This window comes from Protopterus annectens, chromosome 4.part1 (genome assembly GCF_019279795.1).
Source record: "Protopterus annectens isolate FY-2018-M chromosome 4.part1, PAN1.0, whole genome shotgun sequence".
Classification (NCBI taxonomy): Eukaryota; Metazoa; Chordata; order Ceratodontiformes; family Protopteridae; genus Protopterus; species Protopterus annectens.
In genome coordinates this window covers 94,636,331-94,650,785 of record NC_056734.1, presented here as the reverse complement: position 1 = coordinate 94,650,785, position 14,455 = coordinate 94,636,331, and the positions used below count along the sequence as shown (strand labels likewise).

At 40.7% G+C, this 14,455-nt stretch overlaps 1 protein-coding gene across 1 annotated transcript in view; it reads right to left on the bottom strand.

Annotated features, from left to right (window-relative positions):
• The window catches only part of LOC122801179 (zinc finger BED domain-containing protein 5-like), a 69,093-nt gene that overhangs the window by 30,257 nt on the left and 24,381 nt on the right, over positions 1–14,455 (bottom strand). The gene's annotated exons all lie outside the window — the stretch shown is intronic.

Sequence of the window (14,455 nt, the reverse complement as noted above, 5' to 3'; positions counted from 1 at the left end):
CTGATACAGTATTACAGTGATGAACACAGGAAGCTTGCCTAGACGCTCCTCTGATGTGGATGCTGTGGCACCCACCTCCGGGATGTATGGGGTAATGGATGCTTGTGAGCTGGTGGTTGTTCCCAGGTTCACCAGTGGCTGACAGTGGTTGTTCTGCTGCAGGCCCTCCACCAGTGGCAGCACGGTCCCTGGCCACAGCCGCTGCCCTTTGCCATGCAGCATTGACCATATCTGTGGCCCAATATTGGACCTGTTGATAAGTCCTGTCCTGTTGGCCTATACAGTTGACTGCCATGATGAGGTCAGCCTACAGTGATGCATGTTGTTCACGATGTTGGTAACCTCTGGACAGCAGAATGTTATGATGCAGTCTGAGGCCATCCAGGATAACATTATTTTCAGTGGCTGAAAATGGTGGCCGCCTCCTTCCATACATCCTTCATGAAAGACAAGAGGGAACACATCACAGTAATGCATACGTAGACATCCACTATCAACAGACCTTGCACAACTGAAATGGCCTGCACTATCCACTGCTACCTCCCAAGTCATACCCCACAGTCTATCAACACACTATGTGTGTGTCTACCACCAACATTCTGGCAATACCGGTTATGTCCCTGTGTGCTGTGACAGAGTCGGCTGTATGTCTCCACACCCATCAATGCTGACTACTGTGGTGTGTCCCCTATGGGCAAAGTCCCACTATTATCTCATACAGCCACTGTCAGGCAAATAGGTGTGTGTTATTACAGCTATATGGGACAGTCCAGCAACACCAGTGTGCCACAATGACAGACAGCAATGAGAACCTGCTGTAATATATCTTCCCTGTAGGCATAATACCTGTCCAGTACACAGATTTTTTTGTAATGTGTATGTGTGCCTAATAAATGTGGTCCTTTTGGCATGTACATATGGATGTCTGGCAAATAGTTGGCCAATAATTGATGGATGTTGTTAGAATATAGAGAATCTGGCTGTCATACTCCAGACCCCTCAGAATACACTTATGCTACAGTAATATCTGTTAGTCTATTCATAGTATTACTTTGCATGGCCAATATGTACACTTTCTCACTGATGTTGGGCCTGTGTATCCCCAATAATAATGGCTATGAGCTCAATACCTATTGTAAGGGGTTGCATGCTATGGTAACAATAGCTCTCAAGTGATGAGGTATGATTGTCAACAAAACAGTGACCTAGCCAGAGTACATCACAGACAGTCAGGAACACCTTTACAATGTCTGAACTATTCCTGTGTGACATTCACAGACTGAGAGGAGCTGAATAACAGTACATCATGTGATATTACACCTATGTCCAACCTTATTTACTGTAAATATGTCTAACTGATAATCCACTGTTTTCGTACAGGAGCAGACCATTGCAGGAGGGAGTAAGAGGGACACAGCTGTGATTTGATTCAAAGCATGCACAGTTGAGAGGCCTGCCTGTAGCTTGTCTTGGTAAGGCAACATGCAGACCTGTTTCCCATAGGCAGTTGATTGTCTTTTGTAGGTAATGGTCATTAACAGGTAATTGCCTGTGCACTAGTCTGTGTCTCAGACTTGCTAATTGCATCCAAAACAGCTGAGTTGCACTTTCATTATCCAATGACATTGCTCCACAGTGCAATATTTATGGCCTGCATGTAGGCCTTAGCCCCTTTCCTAGTCTGTGAGATGGACATTAGTGAGGTGTGGAGACTACAACATCACAAAGGGTAGGTACAAATACTGTCCACTGATGAGATTTATGAGGTATGTCCACAGTTTTGTATGCTATGTTTGGCCATTGTCCCCTGACATTGTGACTATCTGGCAATTCAGTGTTAAACATTGTGGGTTGAGGTCAGTAAGGGGGGGAGAGACATGTGAGTGTCAGACATCATACACATCAGAATATGCATGCTGATGCAGTAGCTGCTATTCTATCAGTAAACAAACAAAACAATGAAGCAAGGTGCCTGAAGATACTGGTAACCAAAAAAAAAAACAGGTACAGGCACCAAAAGGAGGTCCACAAAGTCATGTACCAAGCAATTGTCCTCCTTTTGGTGCCTGTACCTGTTTTTTGCTATTCTATCAGCTTACTAGCTTTGTAGGGGCAAACTGTGAAACATGTCCCTGTACCTTTGACCCTTTATGTATGGTTTTGTCTGGATTTCTTGTTCTGGGGGTGTGAAGTATGGCAGGTCTGCAGCAGGTAGCTTAACATACCACTGCATATATTGCAGGCTGCAGTTCCTGCTGCAACCTAAGACACATAGAGAGGAGTGTGAACACTTTGAAGGACAGCAAGCTGTACATGTAACTGAGGCAGGAGTGTCAGCTCTGTCATTACAGCAGACCCAGGGTGAGGGTACCCTTTACAGTCCACCCGAGGGATGTGCTTAAGGTGCATCTGTTATGTAACAGTGCCAATCACAGAGTAGTAGCCGACATATAGTTAAGTTATACAGATATGTGCAGTGTGTCCCTACCTACAGGCCTTTGACTTGCAAACATGGCTAGCAGTTAATTCAGTAGCAGCAACCTATGTGGGTTAAAACTGCATGACTCAGTCATTATTTGCTGTAGTCGTAAGAATGTAATTGAAGTGCAACACACTGGATTTGAATCCAGGACCGTGGGTGGCAAAATGCACTGCATGCAAGGCATTTAACAAACTGAACTACTGAGTCAGCACTGCAGCAGGTGTATTTGCAAGATATATGTGCATGCATACAGTCTGTGACAGACATTGTCTGCATCCATCATTATGTGCATGGCTTTCAAAAGCAGTTGTTGTGCAGCAGGATCCCAGTTGTACACATCTGTACTTTGCCATTGCTGCCTTAGCTGGTGTGCTTAAAGATGTTGCTGATGAAAGGGGATGGTTACCTGCTATCATACCTGTCAACCTATTAGAGCAAGAACTCTGGACAAAGTCATACATACACGTGGGACAAAGGCCCAAAACTAGGGGGTCAATCTTTACATATTGCTCCTACAAACATAGAATGTTGACAGAATAACAGGATTTGCATTAGCATGTGTTTTCTAGGGTTCCGTTCAGAATTTCAAAGCTCAAAACGTTGAATTTCATATGATCGAAGATCATATGTTCGAAGTTTTAAAACTTTGAAATCCTGAACGGAGATCGGAATAAAGCTCGGACCAGGAGATTTCCCTTGTCCTCACTGTAGTGTGATCTTGGAGTTGGTATATTTAAGTTGCGGGGGGTGTAGGGGGTGCAGGGGGCTTGCCCCCTGCATACAGATGTTTCTACTGTGTTGGTTGGTGTTTTTTTTTGGGGGGGGGGTCACACTTTCAAGATTCCAAGAGCTTGAGATTCTGAACTTGGTGTTCTGAAATTCGAGATTTTGGGATTTCAAAATTCCGTAGTAAACCTGTTTTCTGCAGGGTATGAAATCATCATCATCATCTTCTTTTGGCTGTTCCCATTAGGGGTCACCACAGCGGATCATCTGTTTCCATTTCTTCCTGTCCTCTGCATCTTGGTCTGCCACACCAACCACCTGCATGTCCTCTGTCACCACATCTATAAACCTTATCATAGGCCTTCCTCTTTTCCTGTTACCTGGTAGCTTCATCCTTAGCATCTTTTTCCCAATATACTCAGCATCCCTCCTCAGCACATGTCCAAACCACCATAATCTTGCCTCTCTGGCTTTGTCTCTAAACCTAAACAAAGTGGTGCAAAAGGTGCTTAAAGAACACACATAAACCAAAAAATAAGCACCTAGTTTGTCAAACTCCAGTAATTTATTAATAAAAAGTTGAGCACTTTCGTCAAGCACAGTTGACTTCCTCAGAACAATATCACCACATTTAAACTTGATTTAAATAGTATAAAACTACCCACAATTGGTTAAGAAATACTCCAATAAAATGGTATAAAAACACAAATCATGAATATTCATTATTAAATATCAAAAGATATATTTTGTAAAAAAAAACATATACACCAATAACCTGTTCCTCACAATATGATTCTAAAAGTTGCATGTTATGTACACACATAAAGCAAATACAAGAGAAAATTGCATATATAATATTTAAACCTGTCCTGCTTTTTCTTTTAATACTGGCAGGATAGTTAAATGATCATTTAGTCCTGGGGGACAAATTAGCAGGCAACCTCAATTGCCACAATAACTCTTTTTTACAAACATAACATACAACTTTTAGAATCATATTGTGAGGAACAGGTTATTGGTGTGTATGTTTTTTTAAAACTAGGTGCTTATTTTTTTTTTTTTTTGTCTCCAAACCTTCCAACCTGGGCTGATCATCTAATATACTTATTCCTAATCCTGTCCACCCTCATCACACCAAGTGCAAATCTTAACATCTTTAACTCTGCCACATCCAGCTCTAACTCCTGCCTTTTTGTTAGTGCCACTGTCTCCAACCCATATAACATAGCTGGTCTCTCTACCCTCTTGTAGATCTTACATTTAGCTCTTACTGATACTCGTCTGTCACAAATCACTCCTGACACTCTTCTCCACCCACTCCATCCTGCCTGTACTCTCTTCTTCACCTCTCTTCCACACTCACCATTACTCTGAACTATTGATCCCAAGTATTTAAACTCATCCACCTTCGCCACCTCTACTCCTTGCATCCTCACCATTCCTCTATCCTCCCTCTCATTCACACACATATATTCTGTCTTAGTCCAGCTGACCTTCATTCCTCTTCTCTCTAGAGCATATCTCCATCTCTCCAGGGTCTCATCCACCTGTTCCCTACTCTCACTACAGATCACAATGTCATCTGCAAGCATCATAGTCCACTGGGACTCCTGTCTGATCTTGTCTGTCAACCTGTCCATCACCATTGCAAATAAGAAAGGGCACAGACCTGATCCTTGATGTATGAAGTGCGACACTCAAATGTCTGCCGTGATTTCCTCACTTCAGTCTTTGATGACTTGCCAGTACTTTGCCAGAAATGCACAATGTTATGAAACCCAGGACAAACATAGCAGGCAAAACTGTGGACAGTATGCAACAATCTGTACAGTTGACAGGTATGCCTGTTATCCCAGGCCTGATATACATCCATTATTATTTATTTGGATGTGTACTGGTGCAGTGTCTGCATCACAGTCCCTGGTAAACACCCATGTTCCCTTTATATGTACTTGCAGTCTGTCAGTGGCAATCAGTACATTTTGCTGAAAACACCTGTTTTAATTCAGAGTTGAGTGGCCTAGTGGGCTAATGCACAATGCTGTAGTTGACAGGGGCCTGGGTTCAAGATGTGGCAGGGGTGATTATTTTGCTGATCTGCCTAACAATGTCAGAAACACATAAGACCATTAAGACACCTTTAAGCACTGTTAAGCATGTTTGCATGGGTTTGTGCCTAGCTCCGCATAAACCCACCCTAAAAATTATTAAAGAAAAGAAAAAGAGGGTGATAGGACAGTGGATAAATGGGGGCAAGCAGGGGGAAAACATACTGAAAGGCAGGTAAGGTTGTAAAGGAAGAGTGTAGGAAAGGACCATAGCTCTCCATTTCTTGTACAGCAACAGCTGTGCAGATTTTACAGAATTTGGAATTTGGAGCCTCACACCCCAGAGAGAGGGGTGAGGGCAACATAAATGTGTTCATTAATGAATGTAATAATTATTTGTGTCTGATGGACATGTGTGCAAAATGGAGAGATATGTATAGGGTGGTATTTTATTTGTGAGACAAGTGTCCACTTTTTTTTAAGGAGAGAGTGGAATGTTGGGGGAGGGATGTAGGTACATGTGAGGAAGTAAGTTGGGTAGAATAGGTTGCATTTGCAGACAGACAAGACATACAGGACAGCTGACATAGGTGGTGAGTGACACATGAGGGAGTAAACACCATGGACAGGGAGGGTGTTGTGGAATCTGAGGTGCATGTGCCTCCAGACGGCAGCAGCATAACTGAGATCCTCACCCATGGGCAGTTGGTACTGCTCCTTCACTGCCCCGAAGGTGGCTGTGCTGGAGGCTGGGTGACGAAGCCACCAGGCCCCACCAGGTTGTCGAGTCTGCCCTCAATCCGGCGCAGGCGCTGTTCATAGATCCTATGAAAAATCCTGTGCACCGTAGCAGGTAGCTGATCCTGGGTGACAGCCCTCTCTCGGCCCCTGCTCCTGGGGGGGATATGCCCCATTCCCTCTGGTGGTTCCATCCGAAGGTGGTGCAGGGACAGCAGAGGGGGTAGCCATGAAGATAAGGGGTGGGGAGAGAGAGAAATGCAGTCCATTAATATCATCATGGACTATATCGTTGACCACAGTAATGCTATCTACTCTACAGGTTTGTCCTTTCTTTATGTGTAAATATGCCCTATAGCTGTTGTAGCACATACATACATACATACATACATACATACATACCTCTCCAGCTATCTGCATGGGGGACTATGGGCCAAGCAGTAATACCAGCAGGTACACAACTACAGAGAACACTTGCATATCAGGTGGACCTATATAACTACCATGGTGTACTGTGGGCTGATGTACTGTTACTCTGCTATTGACATATAACCATGTCAATGATACGTCTGTGACAGAGGGATTACACAACAGTAATTACATTCTGTGACAGAGTGACATTTGACAAACATGCATGTGTACATTAAAGAGAGTACACAACTGTCATGCCGTGCTTGGCAGGTATGGGGATAACAATCAATAGCAGTGGATGCAGGGGACATGTGCATCACATGTATTAATTGAAAGCAGCAAACTTTCCAAGACACAGCAGGCATACAGCCATACCAAGAACACATGTTTTATCTATTTCTTTTATTTTATTATATGTTACCATTATTTCAGGTGTTTCCTTTATTTTATGCATTAATAGGATACTGGTGGTAATGATTTCAACAGTCTGTGACGTGAAAAAAGCACTTATTTACACAATAATATGAGCTAGCTCACCCATGTACATGCAGTTCCTGTGCATAGAATGAAATCTGTAATTAATAAGTGATTGCTACCATAATATTTCTGGGAGGTATGGGGACAGAATCCAATAGCAGTGCCTGCTGGGGACATGTGCATCATATGTAGTAATTCATTGCAGAAACATTTCTAAGGCACAGCAGGCATACAGCCATACATACCAAGAGTACACATTTTGTATTTATTTATTTTATTATATTTTATTATTACTTCATGTATTTCCTTTATTTTCTGCATTAATAGCACATTTGTGGTAATGATTTCAACAGTCTGTGACATCTGAAAAAACAAAAAAACACTTTTTTACACAATAATATGAGCTAACTCACCCATTTACCTGCAGTTCCTGTGGTGAGAATGATATCTGTAATCAATAAGTGACTGCTACTGTAATATTTCTGGCAGACATGGGGATAGAACCCAGTACCAGTGCCTGCAGTGGACATGTGTGTCACATGTAGTAATTAACTGCAGCAAACTTTCCACAACACACCAGGCATACAGCCATATCAAGAGTATGCATTTTATTTCATTTATGTTAATATATGTTATTATTACTGCACATATTTCCTTTATTTTATACATTACTAGCACATTCATGGTAATGATTTTAACAGTCTGTGAAATCTGAATAAACAATTATTTACACATAATATAGGCTACCTCACCCATGTACCAGTAGTCCCTGTGGAGAGAATAACTGTCATCACAGCATATTTGAATCAGTAATATTTATTAGTACATAGCACTAGATTCAAACCCTGGTCTGTGTGTGTAAAAATGTACTTTGGACACAGCATTTAATACACTGAGCTACTGAGTCACTGCTGCAGTCTGACTGACTGATATTTACCTAAAGCTCACCTGGAAACAAAATATGACCTGGTAGTACTACTACAGTGTTATAGTACACTGCAGTGACAGTTAAACACACATGGATATAATGCAATCATGACAGAGATACTAGGTAACCTATGCATTACTAAATAAAATGCAAGTGTACAAAATATATTGTACTGGGTTGAAATAGCAGCTCTAATTCCACAAGTATTGCACAACAGTTTATTACAGATACGTTCATGCAGTTACTGTAATAATTTCAACTTTTTCTTGCATAACAGTTGGCATTATGCAACTGTAATTCCACAGTTATTGTACTACACATGTTTTATACATTACTGGCTCATGGTCCAATATTTTTCTGGCTTATATGACTATATATAGCATATTACAGCTGTACTCACCACACTCACAGTGCAACCTGGCCAGGCACCCTGTGTGCACCTCAATGTTGTGAGCTCTCACCTCTGCAGCTGTTGGGATAGAAGCACACCATTATGCATACCAATTTAGCAGATATTCAAGATTAAATATTGGTGAAACACAGGTAAACATACTTACACACATGTGGAACATTGCCCTGCTGGAATTCTTGGACCCAAGCATCCAAGAAAGCCCCCTTCCTTCTTTTCAGGTCATCATGGTGGTGACAATGCTGTATCCTGTGCGGGGGATACTAGTTGTACTGGTGAGGTCCCTTGCCAGCTGGTCCCAGGCCTCGACACCTGGAGACCTCCCTGCATGAGCCAGTGTTCATGGTTTTTCACTAGGAGTCCAACCATGACCATGGTCTCCTCAATGCCCCAGTGCTGCACCAGAAAGCATGAACCCTCTCCAACACCTGCCATTGTATCCTTCAGAGACAGAACTCCAAAGGATTATGGTGTATTCCCCCCTATTGGGCTTAATATACCCCTTTTTCCCTGACCTTATGTGTCATTGGGCAATATTTACAAATGCAACGAGTCACTTAGCACCATGCAAACCAGCTCAGCTCAACTGAGCAGTGCTTAAACTCGCACTGCTTAGCAATTCTTAGCAGTGTGTAAACCAGCTAAGTGCAACCAAGCAGTGCCAAGCAGTGCTTAAACAAAGATTGTTTAAGCAGTGCTCATCATGGCTTCACAGAGCTTAGCTGAGCGCAGCCGATCATGAATTAAAAATAATTGGCATAATTTATCTTCCGAAAATAATTGCGTAATTTCCCTTCCATGTATTCAAACCCTGCACCTACTGAGGAGGAGGCCATAACTCTATCCACTTGGCTACATGAATATATAGAATGCTGCTATAATTTTACATATACTTCTCAGCTATGTTTAAGCACTGCTAAACACCACGGCGCGCAAACCCATTCATCTATGCTTAAATCTGACCTTTGAATTCATAATTAAATGCATCTGGTTTCCATTTTTAGATGTCTGGCATGTGTCAATTGCTACACACTGAGCCGTGCCTAGAAAACATAAAAAAAAAATTAAATAAAAGTTACTACATATGCATACATTGCTATACTGCACTTTGACAGTGCAGAGGGTGTGTTACTCATCTGCGGACATAATTAGTAACACACTCTCTACACTGATTCAATGACCATGTTCCACTATTAATATGCATGGCGTGCTACCAAGGGGGAACCCATGTACAAGGCCATGGTACATTCCGTGTAGGTTCTACACTATGCCTACATGGATTTTATTAAATCTTGGGGATAGTTAAAAATAGTCTAAATTTAAATTAGTTATATCATGTCTTCTAGATATGCATTGTTAATAGCAAGTGGTTGCATAAATATGTTTCTTATATTTTTTTCTACTGTGTAGTGCTTTTGAATGTATTTCTCGGTAGCCTTGTACGTTATAATCAGGAATTCTATCTTGGGAAGCTTTTTGCTTTATCTATATTGCTTATATGTGTGTGTTACTACTCTTAAGTTGGCACTGCAGTTATATTCCATACATGTTTTATATTTGGTGACTCGTGACCTTTAATTGACGTATTCCACAATATATGTGAATATTTGTGTTTTGATATATGTAAGTGTCGTTTCTACACAAGTATACATCTATTCCCTAGATAGTTTCCATTATTATCTTTTAGATAATTTTGTGTCTTCACATTCTGTAGTCACTACATTATAATAGTCAAGGGTAGGCTTTTATTTTTGTGCTTTGAAAACCACAGCCTTTAAAAAACTTTTATTCTTTATTGGCTATGCTTAGTTATGTGATTGCTGCATTTCTGAATGTATTTAGAGTTGGATATGTCATTTATCTTGATCACTGGATTGTGTCTGACAGTTTTTGTTTGAAGAACTTTTTTGCAGGTTTATAATAATCTCATTTTAGACTATTTTTAACTATGTCTTTGAAGATGTAGTTTACATTGCAAGTTGCTAACGTATATACGTTCCACATATTTTTTACATGTTTAATATATGTGCTGCATTGTGAATGTCTTTTTATCTCAGTAGTTTTTTAAAATAGTTACTAATTCTTTAACTAGAAATTTTGTTTTGAGAAGCTTTCTGTTATGTATGTAGAGATAAATTATGGTTCTTAAATTGGTTTAGCAATCTTAGTGCATATTGTTTATATTTGACAATCAGTGACGTCCAAATTGCAAGTTACTAATGCAGTAGTTTTTTTAAGATAGTTATTAATTCTGTAACTAGGAATTTTGTTCTGGGAAGTTTTTAGAATTCTATCATTGCGTATGTAAAGATAAGCTCTGGTTCTTAAGTTGAGCTAGCAATTTTAGGGTATATTATTTATATCTGACGATTAGAAAAGTCCAAATTATAAGTTGCTAAAATAAATACATTCCTTATGTATTTCCTTTTAGATGTTTAATGTATGTACTTTATTATGGATGTATTCTTATTTCAACTGTTTTAGAGGATAGTTACTGTTTACGTAACCAGAATTTCTGTTCTGGGGAATTTTTTGCTCTTGCACCATGTATGTAAAGATAAGTTACTGTTTCTAAGTTGATTTAATAATTTGAATGCATATTGTTTACATCCGATGGTTAGTGACGTCCGAAGAAAGCATTTTATAATATATGCAATTTTATTTTACTAGTGGCTTAGAATTTAGTTACTTTTATAATATGTATTTAGTTAATAATGAATGATATGAAAGCAGTACTATAGAGATGTATTTTCTAGTGATCTTAAATATGCACTTTTAATAGACTTTTAAGTAGTTTCTTTTTTAGGTAGGCAGTCAACTCATTACATGTGTTTTATTGCTTAATTGATTTGATGACGTGACTTTTTAAGCTATTATGATTGGCTGTGTTTTACTTTTTAAATGTCTGGTTTATTAGTTGTCAGTTAATGGTATGAAGAAGCAGAATATTTTCTGTGAAAGTGCTTACCTGTTTTAGTCAATAAAAGCTTTTTGGATTCTGAGTGTGAATCGTTTGTACAGCCATATTTGGAAAGGGTCCTTTATTCTTTTGAACTTTGTATAAGTAATATTCCTTGCTGAAAACTGATTATTTCTCCAATAATTTTCTAGAATGTCATGCTTTTTGTTCCTTGTAAAGTTTAGCATCCTCTGAGAAGATGCAGTGCTTCCTGATGTCAGTGATGCCAGTAATAACAAATGCATATACCTATTACAGCATAATTAACAACATGGCATAGGTGGGTAACAAGAGTGCATACAACAAATACACATGTATGTACCATTCTGTACACAGTCACAAATGGATGTGTAACATTTGTCCATATAAAGGACATGCATGGTAAAAGTAGCATTAGCAGTGTAGACCCTGGTGTGCCCACCATAATGTGTGAATATCTGTAAGCATGTTGCATTGATAGCCACATACTTGTATGCTCTGTTGCATATTGATTATGCAGCATACCTGAATGTAGTAAATTAATATGCAATATGTAGTTCCTTGTATTCTTATTAGCTGATCTTCTAGAATGTATACCATGTGATAAATTATATGCATTGCCACAATGGCCTGCTAAGTAGGAATTGTGTTCATGACCTATGCAGTGAGAATATGCAGTGAGAATAGCAGGGAAATCATGTATTTCAATCATTTATGTCAGGACTGTGTTTAAGCAGTATGTCAATCATTTATGTCAAGACTGTATCTCTGGTGTTGCTATATGTATATTGATATAGACATTGACTATGGATCATATATAGACATCCACTTTTGCACCCATGTGAGTGACAGATACTGATTTACATGGTTACAAGTTGAAGACATGGTGTAGGCAACAGTGCCACCATGTATCACAAACCATGCTGTACTGTACTGCTCTAACTCTGCACAAATACTACACCTGCAGACCCATTCTGTAGTTGTTTTCAGTTGCTATTGCTACACTGACAAGGTCGTAGGAGCTTTTGTGAAGGCACTGGCTATAGCTGTAGATGGCACCAATAACCATTGGTAATCACAAAGTCTCACTAAATCTACACCACCAAAATCCACACATAGTAACAGAAAAACATTTGCGGAGGCTCTCAATAATAACTTGTCTAAGCAACAGAGACCTCCAAAGCAGAAACGCAAGCAGCCTCCATCCCCCAACACAACCCAAATGACACATAGCCCACAGACTCAGTGTGTCACTCAACCACAGCCAATAAGGCAAAACAACGTACCCAACACACTAGTCATAGGTGATTCTATAGTCAGGCACACTGATGTCCCACTCACCAGGCTAAACAATGAGAAGGTTACTGTCAGCTGCCTGTCGGGTGCCAGGAACCGCCACATAACCCATGCACTCAGGTCACTCCACAACAAGTACAAATATGACTCTGTCATTGTCCATGTTGGTGTGAATGACCTGAGATGTACCTCCCTTTTAAGCAGCACTTGTGGTAAAGGTAATTTTTAGACCATGCAAGCTGGGTGGTCACAATGGATGTTGAAGTGGCAGCTTTACACAGGAGGACCAAGTTTCACCCTGGCAAACAAACACTCTAGAAATGACCTTGCATGTGGATGGTTGCATCAATGTCCTGTAACTTGTTAACTTTTGTAAACTGACTGTTCAACAGCAAATGTCTCTACTACACTCAGCGGCATCATCCTCATGATAACCTTTGCACTTATGTCCATTTCCATGATAAATGCAGTGTCTTCAGAGAAGACTACACCACATATGAACTCTGTCTCTTATGTTATTTTGCTCTTCAGGAGGAAAAAGTATACACCATCTTTTGGCCACATACATCCATTCACTCCTTTGGATGGTCTGTGGCTTGTACAGCCACTACAGGTAGGTCCAGTGAAGCTGTCTACATATGTATATGTCTCTGTATGCACATATGTGTGGATGTTCTGTGTGCAAGCTTTCTCCTGTTAACCTGGTGAACCTGGGAATCCTGAGGCAATGTAGTAATTGCCTCATGTACACAGACAACCCCCTCCTCCTACCTCCAAACTCATCCACTTGCGAGAGATACAAGTACATAACAAAACTTGAGGCTTTGCTCTCTCAATCCAAGACTGGGTCAGCCAGTCAGGAGGAGGAGGAGGAGGTCAACACATACATCACATCACAGACAACAAATAGCCATCCTGTTAGTACACCACCGCTACCACATAGCAACACAAAACACACGACCACTTTCACTCTCTTATAAAATCTGCCCAAACAACAGAGATCTCTGAGGCACAAATGCAAACAACCATCCCATCCAAGCATAACCCACAAAACACATAGCCCTCACAACCAGTGTGCCACTCAAGCTAAGCCTCTAAGGCAGAACAATGTACCAAACACAATAGTCATAGGTGACTCAATTGTAAGGCACACTGACGTCCCACTCACTAGACTGAATAAGGAGAAAGTCACTCTCAGCTGCCTGTTGGGTGCCTGGATTCACCACATAATGCATGCACTTGGGTCTCTCCACAGTAAGTACAAATATGACTCCGTCATTGTACATGTTGGTGTGAATGATCTAAGATGTACCTTCCTGGACTACATGAAAAGAGACATGGAAGAGCTCTCCGATCTTGTAGCCCAGGCAGGTATTACCCTAGCCCTGAGTAGCATTCTGCCATCGCCCAGAATGATACTGCAGTACAAGGACAAAATGATTAACTTCAACAACTGGCTAAGCTTCTGGTGTCATTCTAAGGGGATCCAGTATCTGTCTGCCTGGGATGACATGGTCGACAGACCACAATGCTTGGCCACAGATGGCCTGCACCTGTCACCCCTGGGATTCCAGATACTGGCTAAGGCTTTTGCTGCCCCTATAGTGACTTTTTTAGGCAAGGTTCAAATGACAAATTCACCACCATAACAGGAACAGGCAAGCAAAAACTGAGGGTAATGCTACTCAATGCTAGAAGTCTAAATCTCAAAATGCACTCACTCGAGGCACTCCTTAAAATGGAGAACATCGATATCTGTGCAGTGACTGAGACCTGGTTCAAGGCTCCAGAGAGCACCCCTGCACTACCGGGATATAACTCATACCACACTTTTCGGCTATGAAACCTGGACCAAAACACCAAAGGCAGAGGAGTGTCCATATTCATTAAGGATATCCACACCTCCAGGCTAGTTGCTCAGCATAATGCATCTGAGGTTATCCAAGTGCAACTAACTCTGGGCAAAACTGCAATCTAAATTGTAGCTTGCTACAGATCTCCC